Genomic DNA, 22,329 nt, shown 5'->3' with positions numbered 1-22,329 from the left:
TAACTCCCTTCTGAACAGAATGGAGGGTCTAATACACTGGACAGACCTTTATCTTGGGACAGTCTGCTGCTTCCTTGGAGGCCAGGTTAAGGACGTCACTAGGGAAACTCCCAGCCTAGTAGGGCTTTCAGACTATTACTGATTGCTGCTTTTCTGTGTGGGTGGTGGTCAAGCTGCAATGTGTATCTCAGATTATCATTGTTCAAAAATTAATATGCGGGACAATATATCTCTAATTATTTGGTTTGCAGGTGTCTGTGCTAATGGTTCAGAGTGATTCAGTATCCACCCAAGTTAATGGAAAACTTTTATTTCATCAGTTTTAGAGTAGAATCTGGGGGGAAAAGAATTACATACCAACAGTTTTTTTCAAAGGAGGATACTAACAAATTCTGAGAATTAGTCCTTTTGCAGGTGTGAAGTGTATTGTTCTATTGATAACAATAGAGATGTTGTCAGTTTGTTTCACTTAGGAGCAGAACAGGTTTACTGTTGTCCTGTTCAACTAGAGTGTGTTGCTCAGGTATACTCTATGTTCATGTTCTTCATATTTACTTTCCTTGATGAATCATTATATGGAACATCTTCTTTCAAACTGGTATGAGCATACAAATACATGCACCCTGAGAACACCAAGAACTTAAAAAGCTGCAGGTGATAGCTCTCTAAGGAAGTGACTTTTGTGTTGTATATAACTAACCTAGAGTAGCTACCTAGTACTGTTTTCTGAATTGGTTACTTGTTTTATTGTTATTGTCCTCTCTACTCTGTCATGTGAGATGTTTTATTATCTTAATTATATGATATGAACAAAAAGAAGCTTGCAGTGGAGGCAAGTGGCGGGAAGGGCTCCAAGGGTTTGAATGATTTATTCCCTTTTGCGTGTCTCTCTCTGTCATTTATCCTGCAAAGCAAAAAGTCTTCCATGATAAGGGATTTATTTCTGTCATTTTGGTTCTAAAAAAGTAATTTTATTTTCATAGTTTTATAGCTTACTTTAGTAGGGAAGAAAATAGTGTTTTCAGTTCTTTGAGAAGTAAGAAATGGGGTCAGCAGAGCCCCTATCTTGTAATTCCAGAGGGCTGACTGGCCTGTTTAAGAGCCTAGCTGACAGTCCCTTGCGAGGCAGTCCTGAAGGGCCAGGGGTACAGGAAGGGTGGACATTATTCAAGAATGAAGCCTTAAAAGCACAGGAGCAGGCTGTCCCCATGCTGAAAGATGAGCTGGTGGGGAAGACAACTGGCCTGGATGAACAGAGAGCTTTGGCTGGAACTCAAGAAAAAAAGGAGAGTTTACCACCTTTGGAAGAAGGGGCTGGCAACTCGAGGACTACAAGGATGTCATGAGGTTATGCAGGGTGAAGATTAGAGAGGTGAAAGCCCAGCTAGAACTCAGGCTGCTTGCTGCTGTAAAAGATAAAAAACGTTTTTTATAAATAAATCGGAAACAAAATGAGAGCCAAGGATGATCTTCATCCTTTATTGGATGTGGCAGGGAACGTTGCCACAAAGGATGGTGTGGCAATGCTTTCTTTGCCTCAGTCTTTAATACTAAGACCAATTACCCTCTGGGTACTCAGCCCCCTGCACTGCAAGACAGGGACAAGGAGCAGAACAAAGTCCCCACAGTCCAGGGGGAAACAGTTAGTGACCTGCTGCTCCACTTAGGCATGCACAGGTCTATAGGGCTGGATGGGATCCACCTGAGGCTACTGAGGGAGCTGACAGAGGTGCTTGCCAAGCCACTCTGTCATTTATCAGCAGTCCTGACTAACTGAGAGAGGTCCCAGCAGACTGGAGGTTAGCCAGTGTGACACCCATCTACAAGAAGGGCTGGAAGGAGGATCAAGGGCACTACAGCCCTGTCAGCCCAACCTCGGTGCTGGGGAAGGTTATGGAGCTGATCACCCTGAGTGCCATCACGTGGCATGTGCAGGACAAGTGGGGGGTGGGTGAGGGGTGTCAGGCCCAGTCAGGGTGGGGTTATGAAAGGCAGGTCCTGCCTGACAAATCTCATCTGCTTCTATGACAAGATTACTCACCTAGTGGATGACAGAGCGGCTGTGGGTGTTGTGTGCCTAGATTTTAATAAAGCCTTTGATACTGTCTCCCACAGCATTCTCCTTGAGAAAATGGCTGCTCATGGCCTGGATGGCCAAGGCCAAAGAGCAGTAGTAAATGGAGTTACATCCAGCTGGCGGCCAGTCACAAGTAGTGCTCCCCAGGGCTCAGTGCTGGGGCCAGTCCTGTTTAATATCTTTATTGACGATCTGGACGAGGGAATCAAGTGCACCTTCAGTAAGTTTGCAGACAACACCAAGATAGGTGGGAGTGTTGATCTGCTGGAGGGCAGGAGGCTCTGCACAGGTTGGACCAATGGCTGAGGCCAATTGTATGAGGTTCAACAAAACTCTGTGCTGGGTCCTGCCCATGGGTCACAGCAACCCCATGCAGTGCTACAGGCTTGGGGCAGAGCAGCTGGAAAGCTGCCCAGTGGGAAAGGGCCTGGGGTTGCTGGTCAACAGCTGGCTGGGCATGAACCAGCAGTGTGGCCAAGTGGCCAAGGCAGCCAACAGCATCCTGGCTTTTATCTGGAAGAGTGCAGCCAGCAGGACCAGGGCAGCAATCGTCCTGCTGTGCTCCACACTGGTGAGGCTGCACTGCAAATCCTGTGTTCAGTTTTGGGCCCCTTGCTGTGGGAGGGACGTGGAGGGGCTGGAGCATGTCCAGAGACAGGTAGCAGGGCTGGGGTACCAGTCTGATGGGGAGCGGCTGGGGGAACTGGGGGTGTTTGGTATGGAGAGGAGGGGGTTCAGGGGGGACCTTATTGCTCCATGTAACCACCTGAAAGGGGCTGTAGGCAGGTGGGGTCGGTCTCTTCTCCCAGATAACAGGTGACAGGACAAGAGGGAACTGCCTTAGGTTGCACCAGGGGAGGTTTAGATTGGATATTAGGAAAAGTTTCTTCATGGAAAGGGCAGTCAAGCATTGCACAGGCTGCCCTGGGAGGTGGTGGAGTCACCGCCCCTGGAGGTATTTAAAAAAAACATGTAGAGGTAGTCCTTAGGGACATTGTTTTGTGATGGACTTAGCAGTGCTGGGTTAATGCTTGAACTTGATGATCTTAAAGGTCTTTTCCAACCTAAATGATTCTATGATTCTATGAAAATAACAACCTAAATGTTAAACATTACAAAACACTATCAGGCCATGTCATTTATTTAGAGGCTCACACAGAATAGATGCATGCCTGGTATATTTTTTGCTGCTTATCTGAGAAGCAAGTATTTAGTTAAAGACAAATTAATGTGATTTTTTTACATATACTCATGCTTTTATTGAAAATGCCTAAAGCTTTCATATATGAATGAATATACTGGTGTACACAGGGGCTGCACATATACATTTCTTTCAATCCCAAAGGTCTGAGAAATTATAGTTATTTAGTAGCACAAAGCAAAGATTTCAGAAAATCCTATCTTCAGTTAGTGTTCTGGTGAAGTGCAAGGTGGATTGTAGTTACTAGAATCTGAGTCTCTGAATGCTGTTATCATGAGGGTTAGAAGGATAACATTATATTGCTTATTGCATAGATCTGTCAAGGGCCTTTAAAATTATAAACTATTAAATATACTAAGTAGTTGCTTTCCATATTCTTAATACTATTAATACTTCCCCCTATAAAGCATATGCATTAACTTTTTTTTAAAGCAAACTACTGGTACTTGATTAGACATAACAAAAAGGTTTGGTACTTTCAGTTTCCAGTATGTCTTTAAAACAACATTTTTATTTCTTTACTGTTGTGAGGACTTGGTGTGGCAAAACGTAATCACTTCTACTGAAGAGAAGGTACTTGAGAGAAATAACTTCTTATTTCTAGGCTTGCAGCCACAGTTGAAAACTGGTTAGTGCATCACAGGACTATTTCATATTGAAGGCTAAAGATTTCACAAGCAGAAATGACTGAAAAAATGCTGGAATATTAGGAATGCATGTTTAAAGTTGTGTGGCTGTGGTAAATGTGGTGTATTTTCTAAAAACATTGGTTTGATTTTTGTTAAAAACACAAATTCTGGTAGGATATCTAGATTTCCTATTTCCTCCTTTTGCCGATGGTGATGTTTGAGAATGATACCCTGTTATATTCATGTATTAACAAGGAACATGGGACATTCTAATAACTGGTAAAAACCAGCTTAACATGCTTCAGGCGCTGGATGAACATGCAGCTATTAAAACAATGAATGCTGGTTTAAACTTTTTGCTTTCCTTTGCCAGTTCTGGGATTGAAAAGTGTTTAATGAGGTGAACAAATAACTTTGACACAGTTGCAGTGCAATTATGTTTTCCTCTTTCATTAACTGGCAATGAATAAATGTTGGAGGAAATACGAAGTAAGGTTACAAATAACATATATACAAAATAGCTTCTACCATGAAGCTTTGTCGTCAGGTCTGGGAGTTATTTGTAGTGGCTACACAAAGGAGCAACAGTAACAGCTGTGGCAACATTATAATATCATACTGACATTTCAGAATTGTAAAATGTTGCATTTCACCTGATAGCCTTGAATGTCCTGCATTTGTATTTCTTTTCCTCCCCCTGCAAGATGAGCTTAATACCTATTATTTTACTAAACATTAAATTCAAGTATCAAAAGACACAAACCCTGAGCTTTAAGCTATGACTTTATACTTACTCACTGGTCTCTTCTGGTGACACTGATCATTGATGGACATGAAAGAAACCAGGTCTGCTTTGGTCACTGTGGTAAAGAATTCTCCCTGTTTCTGCCCTGAGATAAAGTTTGTGTTCCCTGCAATGATGAATTCTGTATAGAGTGCTTCCATCAGAAGTGCAAAAAGAAAACAGATGTGTTTACATTGTCTCCATGGGGACACAAAGACACAAGCTAAATTCACACTAGCATCAGGGAGAAGATTCCCCCTCCTTTGTCTTCCAGAGATGGAGAATTACAGGGAGAATATTTGAAGCAAACCAGACAATTCTCTAGAGACTGTTTTCTCCTCTTGTCTTCTCAGCAAAGGATTCTTTGTTTGAGCCTTCAGTGACAATTCCTGAATGCTGTGATGGATGTTTGTAGTTTCACCAGGAACTTAAAATATTCTAATTTGTATTAACATTTTAAGTTATGCTAAACAGGTAATTAACTACAACTACTTCATTCATTGTCTCAAACATACCAGTCATTTCAACTTATTCAGTGAGCACATGTTATTAGTTGGGAACATTCAGGAGATGCAATGGAACCATGTGACATTCCTTCTGTTCTTTGTTTGGAGGATCACTAACTAGGTTTCCATAGACATTAACTGGAAAATATTTTTCTATCATATTTTTATCCCTTTGCACTTGTCTATTTTCATGAATCTTTACAATCCACCACTACTTTGCTTCTCAGAGCAATTGCAGTTTGCCCGTATGATGCATATGACAGAGTTCAGTGTGAATGTTTTGAGACTTACAGTGGCTGGGAAAGGGAGAAGCCTCTTCCCTTTTTCTGCTCTTTCTCCAGAGACCATGGTTTGTTTACAAGTGACACAGTGCTGAATATATCCTTATAAGGTGATGCGTTTTTTTAAATAAATAATGTGAAACAAAAGAGCAAAGTGTGAGCATGCACAGACACTCATGCTAAGCCAAATAAACTTTTTTGTTTCATATGTGTGCATTCAAGATGGTATTTAGGAAAACATTCCCTAACCTAGAGCTAGTTTCAAAAACCTTCATCTAATGGACAGAGCTTTGTTAATATTTTGGGGAATTACATTTTTAAACTTAAAATTGAGCTCTAAAGAGAGAAACAGTGCTGTGATGTCTTCAAAATTTTCTGAAAAAAATTATTTTAATAAAATTTTCATTTTCAGTTTTCAGGTTTAGTGTGCCTTCCAAACAGGCATGTCAATGCATTCCATTCAGAAACAGTACACAGCCATCTTGAAATACCTTTTTCTTTTAAAAAAAGCCTAATCATTCAACTAAACAGCAAAAATGAGTGGCCTGGATGACCAACCCCACAGCAAAAGTGAATAGCAGAAAATACAGCAGATGGCGAGGGAAGAATTCAGAAGCAGGAATGAGTTCAACAAAACACTTATTCCAAAGAATTATTCACAGAACATGATGTGAATGAATAATTCTTTTAAGAAAAAAAGATGTGAAATACACATAGTTCCTCCAGGTCTCATTGTAGTTTTAGCTTAGCTTCAGTTACAGTATTCAAAAGCTACATGAGTAACCTCATGCAAGTGAACATCCTATTTAATGAGGGGCTGCCATTTGTATAAATAAAATTGTTCTTGTGCATAAGTATTTACAGAATCAAGGCCTTAAACACCATATATGTGTCCTGGTTTCAGCTGGGATAGAGTTAGTTTTCTTCCTAATAGCTGGTACAGTGCTGTGTTTTGGATTTATAATGTGAATAGTGTTGGTAACGCACTGATGTTTTAGTTGCTGAACAGTGCTTACACAAAGTCAAGGACTTTTCAGCTTGTCATACTGCCCTGCCAGTGAGGAGGCTGGGGGGGGCACAAGAAGCTGCAAGGGGTCGCAGCCAGGACAGCTGACCCAAACTGGCCAAAGTGGTATTCCATATCATGTGATGTCATGCTGAACAACAAAACTGTTGGGTGTTGGATGGGGGTGGCAGCAGGCTGCTGCTTGGGGGCTGGCTAGGCATCGGTCAGTGTGTAGTGAGCAGTTGCATTGTGCATCACTTGTTTTGTGTATTCTTTCATCATGATCATTGTATTCCCTTCCTTTTCTGTCCTATTAAACTGTCTTTATCTCAACCTATGAGTTTCATCTTTTTCCAATTCTCTTCCCCCATCCCACTGGGGGGGAATGAGCTAACGGCTGTGTGGTGTTTAACTGCCTGCTGGGTTAAACCACAACAATATGTTAGGTCTTCTCTTTGAGGAATACTCGGCAGAGAAAATGCTTGTAGGTGTCTGCAACCAGAATTAACAAGGCTTTTTTCTCAAAAAAATTTGCCATCAACAGCCCAGAAATTGTTTTTTCTGACCTATCAGAGGACTCGCCTTCTGTGAACACTCTTGGCATTTTTTTTGTCAGAGATCACCAGTTAATCCCTTAAATTTAGATTTGCATTTTCACTGTGGTTTCTCCCACAGATTTTAATTTAAATACTACACATTCCAGTCATCTCTGTGAACCAGTGAACTGTAATTGGGCTTAGTTTTCTATGGTATGTGATTTTCCTGGGTTTCTTGTGATGCACATGGAAACTCAGTCAGAGGAGGGGTGACAGCTGCAAGGTAGTGAGCATAGTCTGGGCTAAACTCAGATCCACACAGGAGAATGAGGCCATATGGGGATTGTTTTTCTTTCTTCCTTTTTCGAGTACAGTATTTTGAAAGGCAGTTTTATAGAACATTTGGTCATCTTTACCTTTTTGTTGGTGGTAGGAAATCATTGTTTATCAGTCCCATACCACAGTATCTTGGATTTAAAAGTGTAGTTTTAATGTTGAAAATCAAACTGGGATTTAATAGTGGAGGAGTTATTTTTAATCTTGTTGCTAGACGAGAGAAAATCTTACTGGAGTTGATATGAAAATCATGAAAGATATCTCAGCATTTCTGCCCCTGTGAAAAATGGAACTCCTGTGTGGGTGGTATGATTTCTTCTGCCAATTTCTGTAATGTCTCCACAGACGTGAAAAAGGTGAAACTCAAAGAAACCTCTAAAAGAAAATAAGACCTACCCATGGCTTCATTACCTACAATGCTTAGTGTTATCTCTCTGCCTGCATTCATTGTCACCTCTCTTCTCCCCTATCCTCCTCTGTACCTCAAAAGTCTTTGTGTTACTGCAAGCTAAGTTCCTGGCATTTTGGATTTCACAGTTGTACCTCAAGGGTTGAAGCCTTGTTGGATCTGTTGCCTAAACTTAGATGTTTCACAAGCTGGTTTCAGCTCATGCTAGCTTAATTTTTAAAGGCAGTTCTGCATAGTTCAGGGATAACTGAACACAAGTCTGGCATGTATGGGGCAATACCTCCATACCCATTGGAATTTAGATCTGCAGTGTAGGGCTTCAGGACGGTCGCGTTTTGCATCCGGTGTGGAAGAAAATGCAAAACCTTGTTCTGTGCTGTGCTATAAAAACAAGTTTGTGCTTTTGTACTATCATGTACCTTGCATTTCTGTAAACATTTTGTTTGTTGCATCATGAGATTTAAACTAAAGCTTTAGGTCTTTATTATTTAGATATATTCATGGGGTCTGCACTAAGCTGTCAGGGAAGCTGAAAAAAAAAATAATCTGTCCAGGTAATTTTTCATTGATTTAGATCAGGGGTCCTCAAACTATGGCCCACGGGCTGGATACTGCCCCGCAGGGTCCTCAATCCGGCCCCCGGTATTTACAGAAAACCCCCGCCCCCCTCCCCTGCCGGGGGTTGGGGGGGGGAAACCAAGCAGCTGTAGATGACTTCTTGCCACTTAATCTGCATGCCAGCCCCCTGTTTAAAAAGTTTGAGGAGCCCTGATTTAGATCTACTGCTTGAAAGTTGTTTGTATGAAAACCCATGGCAGATTTAATAAATAACAGATTCAAGATATATTACATCCTAGTTCTGTCATTCCAGTCACAGGTTGCCACCTTCTTCCTGTTTGATCCACCAGTCATCTTACTAATGAGGCCTTCCAACTTTTTGTCATCAGCAGGTTCTGTTGTTTCATTCCTCACTCTTCTGCTGTGAATGTTAATGAAAATATGAAACGGCCAGTCCAAAACTGGAGCTTTTGTGAACACAAATCAAGCCTTTTAGGTAGCTCCTCACCAGTCTAATTAATGTCCATCTTTGCTATCTGTAGTAATAAGATATTTCTGATATGGCACTTCATCAAATGATCCCTTGAAGTTTTGCTAGATTGTCTCTTGTCTTTCTGCTGTATTTCCTTAAACAGTCATTTACATTAGGAAGAAGAGAATGGGTTAGTGTGGCATGATCTACTATTGCTAAATCCATGTTGTATTTTATCTCATTCCTGTAATCTCTGTATCTTTATTTACCTCTTTTCTTCAAACTTTGTTCTAAAGTGACTCAGTTCAGTGATTTTTTGGGGGGAGCCATTCTTAAAAGCCATGTGGACACCACCCTCTCTTTCACTGTGAACATGCCTGCAGCAATTGTGGAGGGTCATAGTTTTGTTTCTATACAGTCAGGCCTTTGAAGTGAGAAAATAAATTGTGTGAGCTTTTGTCCTCCATTTGTTTCACTTTATTCTCTCTGTTCTTTGCCCTGACGATTGGCCAGTTGGCTGTTGTCTTTCTCCACTTGAAGGCTGTTGCTTCTTGTTTATGGCTGGCAGCTTCAGGCCTCAAGTTGGTGCTTATTGGATTTACTTTCATTTCTTGCTTAATCTCTAGGGGAAGCTTCCAGCTGGCTGATCTCCTCAACTTATTATGTTGCAAGAGCTAAGCTGGTGCATATTCTTTCTTTCTAAGGGCTTCTGTGGAAACGAGGAGAGCAAGGCAGCTCCCTGTAGACCACAACTTGGGAAGTGCTGTTATAGAAGTTTCTCAGGCTTGCATAGAGCAAGGATATAATGACAACAAGAGAATCCTGAGCCAGCACCATTCTGATGATCTGCAGACTGTGTTTAGAGATTGGTGTCCTGTATTGTTTTAGAGGGCAGTGACTGTGCCAGGGAAGAAAACAATACAGCCTGTGCTTGTGGTTCTCTTTAGAACAGGTATTCTGAAGCATTTTTTTCTGCTGTGCTAAGCTCAGACATTCTGTCTTTGCATTGAAAAAATGACAGAGATTTCAGATACTTAAAATCCCATTGGCAGCCTGAGATCTCTTCTACTGTATTTGACACTGATTCCAGTGAGAGTGGTGCTGGGGAGAGATGAAAACAAGGATTCAAAACCAAGGGTCAGATCAAATCCAGAATCCCACGTGATTTACTGGATCTGATTAAAGAGGTATTTTTTATTTCTTTTGTCTTTTGGTCATGCTAACATATGTAAAAAGTATCGTTTAGTCCAGTGACCTTGGGTTAAAGTACAGTCCAAATATATTTTCTGGTATGAAAGTTATATTTCAACCTCTGGGATATCATCTGCTGGTTTTAGAGTATATGCACTGGGACTCACTGAAGCTTTAAGAACAAAAGTAACAGACACGAAGCAGTAAAAAGATCAGTTGCCAAAAACCAGAATGGTAGCGACAGAGTACTAATGGAGCTGTATCCTGAGGTGATGCAGAAATATTTGGAATGCACTGTTGTGCCAAACCAACTATGTCATTGTAATGCTTTGACTTGTGCTTGCATTTGTAGGTCTGTGTTGGAGGGAAGGTATCAGACCTTTGCACGTGTGTCTAAATTCTCTTTGCTTACTGAGCTAATTGCGATTTCATTGAGCTAAAAGGTCACTTTTGTGTGTCTTTTTCTGTCTCATGATGTAGTTTACTGCCAGCCATGTTGTATGCATCTACGCTGTAGCTGAGTGTTTCCCCTTGGAGAAGAAGTGATTGAATGACATCCAGTAGAAGGATAAAAGCTAGGGTTGGTATGCACTGTGCAGATCTGTCTGACAATGTGCAGTTGTCATGCTTGGGCTTTTCTAGGTATATTGTTTAGACAAGCGAGAGATTGTGGACCTGGTGTGAACATTCAAGTTTGTACATGTGCCCTTGTTTTGGAGGGAGTTTTCAAATGCTTGCTTTTGCATGGGTAAGAGAGGCATGTCACCTTAAGACTTTAATCTAAATTGTTTGACAAAATACACCAGATTTTTAAATAGTGTTGTGATCAGAAGGCTAGTATGCGTAGAAAGGAGTTGATGTGAGAACAGGACTTTTTATTATGGGACTCCAAGAACAGGGAATGGAGATTAGACAGTTCTAACAAAATCACTGAATCCTGTAATTATGCCAAATGTAGTTCAATGGCAACAAGTCCCTGCATGTGTTCACCACATCCAGAGAGGCCTGACCAGTCTATTCCTCCTATCTAAATCAGGACATCTTTCCTCAGCCAGCAGTTACCAAACTTAGGGATGAACTATAAGATTATTTCTTCTTGCCTGGTCTGGTACTGATAATGTTCTTGTGTTGAAGGCTGGTCATCTTGCAGTGAACCCATTCCTCCTCAGGATTGCTGAGCCTTATTCTGATCCCCTTGCTTTTTTATGATAATATAATGTCATTAATTTTGAAGAGATTATGCCTTGTCTATGTGCTTCTGCATGAGACCGCAGAAGGGTATGGGTTTCACAGCCTGGTAACAGTCATGTGATAGTCACCTATATGTCACAGCATATTGCTTTCAGTCTTTTACAAGCTGTATATGACTTGGCACTGTAAGCACAAAGGTGTGGGGTTTGGCTCTGTTTCTTTGGCTCTTACTCCTGTAATAGCTGGCCAGCTAGCATCCCTCAAGTGGGATGATTTTCAGTCTCTGCCTTTCCCTCAGGTCGAAGTGATGCAGACTCTGGGATGGTGCTCTAAGTCTCCTTCCCCGTAGCCCCTCGGGTCCTAATTATAGTTCCTTAACATTAGGCCTCCAGCCAGCCAGCAGCTATCAGCTCTGAGGTATGCCAGCTAGTTTCCCTTCTGCTCTAGTCTCTGACTCACAGCTGCCTGCTGTGTCTGGATTAGATGTTGGGCCCCCTCCTTACACTGGGCCATGATCCCAAAAATCTGTTAATCCTTGAATTAGTCAGGGATGCTGGAAAATTTGAGTATCCTGAGAGGAAAGTGGGAATCTATTTGGATTTCAGTTGGGTGCTTCTGCAGCATGGTAATTCCAATTTCACAGTGGTGCAGACAAGCAAAGAAAACTTAAGTTTGGAGGTCTGCAAATACTTTCTGAAATAATTTTTGCGGGCTTGGAAATTCATTCTACGTTTAAAAAATAAATACTAATAAAAAGGCTATATTAATATTATGTATCTTCCATAAAGATGTCAGGGGGCAGAGCTCACCTTTCTCTCACAGAGGAGGGCAACAAAAGGAGACGTGGGGAATGTAAGGAATTTTTTCTAGGCAGGAAATATCTCTTTTTGTTATGGTGCCATTTGCTTTCAGAATCACACAGATGACTGGCCCAGGTCATAAGTGTTGTTAAAGTAATGGGCAGATAAATGGGAGCTGAAGCAAGGGACAGAAGAGAATGGAAGCCGAGTCTGCTGCAGGCCTCCCTTGAGACTTAATGCAAATAATCTTAGACCTAGATATTCAGTGCCCCTGATTCACATGCCCCTGATTTCAGCAGGAGTCAGACAAGCAGGAGCAGTTTTGTTTGGGCTGAGTGCAAATCTCTAGGCTGTACTCTTTTTGTAAAATGCGGTGGAAGCACTGTCCTGCCATGCAGAGGTATATGAACATAATGAAGGCTGTTCAGATTTTTTGTACTGGTCACATTCACATATTATAAGACCTGAAGTGGCAAATGTAACTTTTACAGTATCAAAAATGTTAGGAATGGAGAAAGGCAAGGCAATCTCTACAGTATGTGGTACTGTAATCTGACAATTTTAGGAGCAGTATTATGCTCAGGTGTCGAGACTACTTTAGACAGAGTTAAGTTCTATTTTGCCTGCTCCACTGTGTGCCAGTGTGGAAAGGGAGGGGAAAGTGCGAGGTGGCAAAGCTGCTAGTAATGGATCAATGACATCAGGGGAGGCTACTGGAGGGATCCTGAGCTGGACGGGTTAGACCCTTCTGTCTTGTGAAATTCTCCTGGCTTTTGTTCTCAAGAGCCTGACACGTGTAAACTGAGGAGAGGATAGGCTGGAACTTTTTTGCACCTCCCTTTCCAAATGTGCATTTTCCCCTTCTGTAGGTTTCTTAAAGGACAGAATGATTTAGCCCCAGTACAGAGTCGGAGTGGGGGGAAAACTATTTAGACTGACTTCGTCTGTATGTGCTGAAGAGTTTCTTGAGCTGCAAAGCTTTCTGTATGTGTGTGCATTGTGTCAGAGCTAGGTGGTAAAAGGCTGGATAGCATGAGGTAAGTGTTTAGAGAGCTAGTCAACATCCTGAAAATTACCAGAGACCCTCTCTTGAAACCACTTACACCCTTGTGCAGGGCTGATGTTCCTGTCAGTTGCCCAAAAGCCCCTCATATGGCTGGGGAGCATGACTCACACACCTCACGTGAGCTCTGTCAACTCCATTGTGGGTTACATAGACAAGACCTGCATTCTTCACCTCTGAGCTGGTGGTTTGCAGTCATGTGGGACCAGGCAGGTGGAAGTGTGCTGAGTGTTGGGGGTGGATAAATGAGCAAGTGGAAAAAACTTGTTCTTCAGCAGGAATGGTATTATTTGAAACACTTACTTAGATGATGAAAGAACTGAAAGAAAATTACATGAGTTTTAGTGCCCTTTTAGGAAATGCTGTAGAATTGAATTAAATAATACTGTTCCTTTTGGAGGGTTCGGCGTGGCATAGTTTTGTTCTTTTTAAAAAAAAATTAATGCAGAATGCTCCCACTCCACATCAAATTCCTGTAGATTCTTGGAGTTACAGCTATACAACTGTTAACTTTCAGTAAAGCCTAGCTTGTTCAGATTTTTTCCGTAATGGAAGTCTTGCCTGAAATTCACAGGGTGGGAAATATATATGCATCAGAAAGTGAAATATCTTCTAGATGGATAAATAAAACAGATAAGCAGAGATTATTTTTATGTTGACATGTATGAAATTCCTTATTTCATGTATTTCCTTTAAGAAGATAAATTTAATGTGGCTGAAACTTTTCACTGAGTAGCTGACAGAACAGGGCTGTAACGTACCCCTCTGCAGAGGAATTTGTTGGTGCTTGTGTTGGCTCTTTGCACAAGAATCAATCCCCTTGTCCCAACCAAAGGTGTCAACAATGACTGTTCTCACTATCATGCTGTACACACAAATAAATGCAAACTTAAAGAGTGGGTACTACCTTCTCTTCAAGGTCAGGGCTTTCTCAAGGTTGTTGACACTTCTAGTTGATTCTGTAAGATGACATAATAAATGAGTCTGCAAAGCCAGCTGGTCTAGTTAGCTACAGCTGTGGCTGGAGTAAGTTACAAATCCTCTTTTCAACTTGTGGCCTAAGTGTTTCAATTAAATCTGCACCACCTGAGGTGACAATAGTTTTGGGGAAAGAGAAATAAGCTGCCAGCATTTGACTGTAATTGGCAGCTTCAGCAGAGAGGCCAAGGGGTAAATGGGCTACCCAGAGTAAATTCCCTTTTCACCTGGAAAAGCTGTTCTTCCAATGAACGATTGGGGCCCTCTGTCAAGGAGCTCGGTGTGGGTTGAGATCACATGCCCCTGCCTGTACTGTGCTTGTTATGTGGATAAACAGAACTTAAGGTCTCCAGGGCTGTCAATCTACCCTCTTTCAAAAATACATAACTACCTGACCCCAGTCCCAGGGAAACTGATAAGAATCATTCAATTGACTTTGGGTCAGATTCCATTTCCACAGCCTGCATGTTGTACACCTCACTCAAAAATCTGTTGTGTTTGTTCGTTGATTTGAAAAGCTAGTGTTTGTGTTCATAAATGCAATACAATAGTATATTTTTGTTCTGCAAGGTGCTGAAAGTCATCGGGTGTCCTGTACTTTCCTGAGAGCTGTGGTTGCTCAGTGTTCTGGAGGGCTGGACCCTGACAGAATACAAGACATGAATAAAATTTTTTGGTTTGGGAAGAATAAGATACAATTTGAAGTGACTTTTACTCTCCATACCTGCCACCTCCTCCTTTGTAAAATACTGATACTAATTGGTACATGCTGGAATGTGTTTCTTCCAGTCACTTAATTTTGCATTGCTTTAATTGTATTTGGCTCTGCAAGATTTTGTTTATTGTCTGTATGTAAACTTTTATGATGAGGTTTGCTGTAGCTCTGGTATGGAGCTGCATTCTGTTTTTCCACTCTATTGTCCTTTGCTTAGACTCACTGTGCTTTCTTTCTGGAAAAGTGAAGCCAATGAAAGCCATGTGTTGCTCTCTCAGAAGGATACCCTAAATACAGGATTTGCACTCCAAACTTTGGCTCTGCCCTTAAAAAGAAACCACACAATCCACATGAAAGCATATGTCCTTAAGTGAAATCACATCAGGGGAAAGTTTGCAAGAGGTAAATCCTTACTGTGCCCATATTGACAGTCTGCCCAGGCCACCCATTTTAATGTTTAAATAGTCATTTTAACTGAAACATGTGAAATATTTCCACCTTTTGAAAGCTGTTAGTTTACCTGGTTTTGGTCAAGAGAAATGACAGAAATAAACTGTCTCAACAGTTCACCAAAGAAGGCAGTCTGTGTGGCCAGAGTTCTCTTGTTCCAGAAGGCTATTCATTACGCCTGTAAGTCTCAAATGGCTCTGTAGTTAGTGACCTCCCTAATTCTTTTTCCTTCATTTGTTTTCTCAGCTTCTTCATAACAAGCAATTGCTAGAGGTGTCAATGAACACATTTTGCCTAATTATGAACCACTCCAAACACTGTGCATTGGAAAGTTCTGCTCTTGCCTTCAGTAATTTTGGGAAAGACTGGGTGGAGAGAGAAGCCCAGCAAACAGAGTGGGGTATTTTACAAAGAAAGGTACAGTGTTAATTGAAGAGAGAGAGGAGAAATGGGAAGGAATGTAAAGAAAACTCCTGAAATGCTTTTGAAATTTAAATGTATTGAACCTAAAAGCCATGCTTATAGGAGGTAAAAATTATGATTAAACATCATATTTGTACTGATGGACACACAGAAGATGGGGAAACTAAGGACAAATCGCAATGGGACTTTTAAGTGCTAAAACTCAAAGCTTTGCAGCAACAAGATCTTGGATGTCCATCTGCCCAGTGTAGCTGGGTATGTAGTTAGGGTATGCCTCCACACACATTTGCAAACAGGTTCAAGTTTACTCTGTGATGTAAGCTGTCCAGGTATGAGTTAGCTCTAACCATCAGCTACACAGTCACGGTGCTTTAATTAATGAGCTTGACCTCTTTTAGTTATGTCTACATGACTTCTTTTTCAGAACCAGTTCATGTTTAGTAGGTCCCTAGTGCAAGCAGGATTTGCTCTCTCACATCTGCAAAAGGCTTTATCTATCTATCTTTAGCTAGGTTGCCTTAACGATATGCATAGCAGCCTAATTAATAGTAACAAAAAAATCTAGTTAGTAAGAGATGCCAGAAAGTTTATATGCTTCTGTATCGGGACTTGTATACTCCTTCTGAACATGAAGGAAGCTTCTCTTTGTGAATGAGGATCACAGTTCTGAAAACTGTCCTGAGTCAGATGATCTGAAATGGGAATAGATCACCTTTTCTAAGCTCTTTCAAAGGAGATGGTGTGGTTGGCAGTTCCACCTTATCTCCCATAAGACAACTCTGAGTTAGCATGGTTACTAGATAGTGAAAGGTTACAGAAGCCTTAAGCTTCTTTATTATATGCCAAACAAGCTCATATTGATGCTTCCCCTACAGCCAGGTCAGAAAGCTCTAATAGGTTCCTTTTTAGCTTCCTTTTTACACAAGTTTGTTAACAGCTGAAATCAGATGTTACCCAGAATAGCTGTCTCCAAAGTGCCAGCACCTGTTGGGGTAGCTGAGGACCTGGTTAGTGCTGTTTATTCTGTTACTGTTCCCAAGGAAAAGATCATTACTTGCATACTGAACTGGATGTCATGCTGTTAGGTCTAGAACTCCAGGGACTGAGGCACATTGTTTTCATGCTGCTATGGAAGATCAGTTGTTCAAGTAGAATCTAGCAGTTGCCTAATATGTGTCTTCTTCTTTTGCCAACCATAACAATTTAACTTAAATTGATATGGGTGATTTACTTTGTTATATATTCACAGCTAAGTTAGGCTGTTGTGTCTCTGTTTATTGCACTGCTGTTTGCTGACAGATGGGGGAAAATATGCTGAACTGATAGTGTCTAAGAAGCTGCTGACAGTTATATTTCTATTGCTAAGATTAGACAGTAAGAATATACTGGTTTATATTAATACATAACTCATAGGAAAACCAGATTAATACATAACTCATAGGGAAACCAGATGAGTAGAAAACTTGGTGTAAAGTTGTTCTTTGTTTGTTAATCCCTAAAAAGTGTTTCACCTTCTATGATATTTTTCCTTATTTTGGAGCCACTCTTTCTTTATAACCTGCTAATAAATTACTGCAAATGTGATTCCAGACATACAACTTAATTCTCCTTCACCATCCAGAATGTATCAATATTTGGAATTTATAAGACCTCTTAATGGACTAAGATTTTGCAACTTGTCAAGAAGAATTTTAGGTCTAGCTATTAAAATGGTGCAAAGCCTTTGGGAGACTTTGATAGTATAACCTGTGTTGTTAAAGTATGCAGTCCTTCTCCCCAGGTGATTGCTAATTCCATTGTGGCAAGATACCAGGTGACTATTCAATCCATTAGAATCTTTCAATTAATGGGGACAAACTGAAAGAATTGTTGACAATAAGCTTGGTTTCAAATGCAGCTCTTGCAGCGGCTAGGAACTCCCAACTTTCAGACTGGATGTGGCTTGTATTTTTCAGTGGGGAATCTCAGCTATAGGTTGTGTGAGAGTACAGTGTTCTAATCCTTAAAAAAAACCAAACCACAAACAAAAACCAACCAAACAACACCCCAAAAAAAAGAAAGAAAAAGGGAATTTTAAGCTATCTCTATCTTAATTATTAAAAGACGTAGACAACTTACCTTACCTTGAGAGAGGAAAATAGGTCATTATATATGTGATATAAATGAAACTTTGTGCAGTTCCATATTCCAATCCCCCAACAGTACTTAGCTGTCTAGTAGATCTACTAGATTATAAATCCACTGTATATGGTTTATTACTGCTGCAATCACAGGAATGGGCATTACTGCTGTTAATGACAGGCAGTTAAGTGCATTAGCTGCTCCTTTTTGGTTTTTTTTTTTCTGACCATTTACTAATGAGTTTTCCACTGTCATCAAAAGATGACTTTTTGGGGGCCTAGGGCATTGCTGAGGTACAGCACTTAGCAAGCTGCCAAGGCTTTTGTTATTTAATACAGAACAAATTAACAAAAAATAGAGGAGAAAGGACAGAATCAGCTGAAATTTAAACACAAAAAGAAAGTCATTCTTTTAACCAGTTCAGTCACCTAAACAATGACCTTTGAAATTCAGCAGCCACTGTTTGGTCTATTTTCATTTGATGTGTTCAGCGTTCCCAGAAAGGAAATGGTACCCATGTACTTTGAACAACTGACCTAGAGAATGGCCATTACTTCCTGCAGACACTATCAGCTTCTCCTATTTTCATGGCTACAAAGACCCAATGAAAACACAGATCCCACTTTATTGGTTCTAACAATCTATGGCATTTCACTTCCAAGACTACAGTGGGACCAGGTTTTGAGGTTAAACAAAAGAAAACAAAAGCCATATATTTTATTTCTGCTGATATAATGAGAGTAGCTCTCTTAAAAATGAATACATAGATCCAAACTGATTTATGGCCAAATGGGGCTTGTTGTTAACTTCTCTTGCCACCTACTGTTCACTTGAACTCGACTATTTCTCCAGCTAATATAGTATGATGAGGTCTGTTTGTTGTTGCACAATGGCCTATGATTCTTTTCGAGCTTTAGCCAATTGTTTAACAAAATTAACATTTTTTGAATTCACACTTCACTTGTCTCCATCAAAACATTTAAATCAAGTTTAAATAGATTTTTAAATGCCTAACTGATTTGCTCATTACACTCAAAGGATGGAGCTGGATGCAGCTGCTACTCTAATTAACAGTTTGCTCTCAGAGATACAGTTTAAATATACTATATTGATATCTTTTGTTCTGATGTTTGCACAGCAAGACCAGAAAAACATTATTCATTAAGTGTACTTCTAAAAGAGAAATTACAAAATCTCTTCAGAATCTCAGTGTAATCTAATTTAACAGTAACGAGGAAGCTTTAACCCAAGAAAATAATTCATGATGTTTGGAAGAGACCTTGTGTAGGTAGCAAGTTATGATACTGTTTATGAAGATGAGCAGACACAACCTTTTGTCTAGAACATGGAAGCACAAGAAGTGATCTATATTCTAGGGATCACTTTATCCACTGTTAGCTGAAGTTTGCCTTGCAATGATAAAGTTTAAAATTTATTATTAAAACTCAGTATTTGTGAAAGGGATTGAAAAGGAGGATTGCTTTTTTGTCTAATTCAAAACATCCTGCTTTGCTTTTCTTTTTTCAACATATGTACTTCATGTCACTTCATAGACTCATATGTTGTTGCCTTTCATTTTTCTTATTATCAGTGTTTTCCATTCTGTCCTTTCAAACATTTTGTGTAAGTACCTCCTTTGTGATCCCTATGGGCTTTAATGTACTGTTCAATGATTCTCTGAATCTCCCTAAATTTAAATTTAAAGCATGTTTTCTATTGTGATTACACTAGTTCTTGCTGTTCTGTAATTGAGCCACTAATCATGCCACATTTGGCTCCACAAATAGTCTCATTCTTTTACTTGAGACTGCTTGTAAGATACTCCTCCCTCTGAGTAAAGTAAATGAGTGCACCTGTGCAGTAACCAAAATGTAACTGCAGCTCTTCTGGGGTTACTGAATCTGGTTTTGAAGTGGTGAGGTAGCAGTATTGCTTATACACAATGACTGTTGAGAGTACCCATCATCTCAGATGACTTGCTGACTGTGCAACAGTTGGAAAATGCATGTAGCAACTGAGGTCCTTGCAGTACTTAAAGTTAGGTAGAGTATGTGTAATGAAATCTTTGTTGTGTTAATGTGCCCCATCTGCCTCAGAATCTCTTTTAAAGTCTGTAGCATACAAATCTGTGCTGGGATAAAATTTGCCTGAGTTAAAAAAAGAAGTGCAGTGTTCCACTGATCTTTAATACAGTGAGTCTTTTTATTTAGTTTATTAATGAAATATCTGAATGCCTGTCAGCGCATTTGTCTGAGAGACAAACAATGTAGGGTTACCTGACGGGGTATATTTTCTATGCAATAATTATTCTACTTCCTCTCATAGTAGTTCTCCAAAGAATATCCCCTGCAGTATGAAATATCAGCCAGAGCTATTCTAAATAAGACTGATCTCAAATCTTCTCTTGCTCATTCACAATACGAGCTAGTGTGAGTTTTTGTTTAATATCTGCAAACAGCACTCAGTTAAGTATGAAATCTGAGACTTTTACCCTGATCAATGAGATCAGAGGAAGCATGTGATTCTGACTAATATCTACTAATGTCAAGAAAAGGTCTCGTCATACTAAAATGCAAATGAAAGTATTTTAGGACCCAAGCTACCATTAACTTCCTTTCTCTCTCGGTCTTCTCTATTTTCCTTTAGCCTATTGTCTTTTAATGACTGTGTTGGAGACCTTTCATTTGATTAAAAAGTATTTCCATTAATGATTATAGAAAACTATTCTGGTGGATACTGCACAAATACCTCTGTCTTTCAGTAATACTTCTTATAATTCGGGGATTCTTCTGTTTTTTCAGATTTCAAGATTGCTGAAGTCAGAATTGAAACATGAAACAAGTAGCTTTGCTCTGTTTTTATAATATAATTCAAGCTTAGGCTGCAATATATCTTGTTTTCTTTCTGCTGGTTTTTTCTCCCCATAGAAGCAGTGAAATCAAATTCAGTGTTCATTGCTTGTCAGCAGTAAGCATGGCCCAAGATACTGTCATGAGAATTCTGTTGTCAGCAGGTTGCATGAAACAAGAACATCCAGAATGTTTTCACTGATTACTTTCCAGAGACATATGACCACTATTGATCAGCGCACACATATGCACAGAAATGCATATGTGTATGTATATATACACATATGCATAAAATATGGGCCTGCACTATATAATCACTGAGCTATTTGAAATCCCAAAGCCAAGCCCATACACAAAGGCATATTCTGATTGTAGTGTGGCTTTTTGTTTTTAAATACATCAAATCAAAACCCTGAACCTGGCAATAGTGAAAGCTTCGGATTTGTAGTAAAATTCATCATTAAAATAGACTTCATGTTTTATTTTTAAACTTCACACATTATTCTCTTCACCAACACATTGCTTTGCTGATAATGAAATGAACTGAAGTGAGACTGTGCATGGAAATGTAATTTACCACAACAGAGGACCCACACATGGACGTAAAGCTATTTTAAATCCCTGTTTCAGGGCTTAATGATGCATAAAGCATTCCTTGGGCTCTCTCTGCTGGGATGATTTCCACTTGGCATCATTGTAAGAAATGGAAAGCTTGGGCTTTGGCCTGATAGTCTCATATCCAAGATGTCACAAACCTGGAGAGCGTCCATAAGGCAGAATTTAGACCCATGCAGCCACGCATTGGCATTCAGCTGCACTTACTACAGCAGGTTCATGGGGTGAGAGACATCTTAGACTAAGCACCATTCGTTGAAATAATTCTGTTCTTTCAACTTCCAAAGAATGGTTTTGGAGGATGTACAAGGTCTAAATATGATTATTCCTGCACTTGATACAGTCTACAGCAAACTCTCCGGAGGCTCTTTGAGTTATTTAGGAATATTGTTACAAATATGTAACATGATGTATACCTACAAGATGTTCATTTTTATAGAAAATGTTTTAACAATGAAATACAGGAAAAGAAAATTCTTGTGAATCCAATACCTGAAGGCAGGCTTTTTGAAACAAACCATGAGTATATATATTACCCTGTAAATGTCACTTTCAAACTTTCTAACTAGTAATAAGAAATAAACAGACAGAAATAGGAAACAGCCACCAAACAGGTTGGTTGTTGTTGTTTTGTTTTGGGTTTTTTGAGTTGGGAGATACAATAGATTAGCAATTTTTCAAATTGTGCTAGGGTCTTAGTGCAACAATGCTGAGCTCAGGTTCTGACCTGCACTAGCACAAAAATGTTTCTGGCTCCTATTACATACTACTGTAGACTCCAAGTATCCACCCTGTCGTGGCGTATGACCTGGAGCTTCAGTAGTGCAGCTAGCTGTTCAGTTGGATTACAGCTACAAGCTGATTCACAGCTCAGTATAACATATCAGTTCTGTATTTATTAAATCTGCTGTTGATTACACCTTTCTACTGAACTCTAGTGGTGTTTTGCAGTTTCCCCCATCCCATTCATGTGATATTCTTGTTAAACTGGGGGAGATTAGTTGAATAACTTAAATGAACTGTGAGGTTAGAAGGGTATTATGTGTGAATTGGTTGGAGTTCCCAGTGACTGTGTGGGTGCTGAACTCTAGTGATAACCTATTTCTGGTGAATGACAGCACACAGGGTCATGGATACA

Source organism: Falco rusticolus, chromosome 10, assembly GCF_015220075.1.
Source record: "Falco rusticolus isolate bFalRus1 chromosome 10, bFalRus1.pri, whole genome shotgun sequence".
In the NCBI taxonomy this organism is placed as follows: Eukaryota; Metazoa; Chordata; class Aves; order Falconiformes; family Falconidae; genus Falco; species Falco rusticolus.
Note: the sequence above shows the minus strand (reverse complement) of the source record.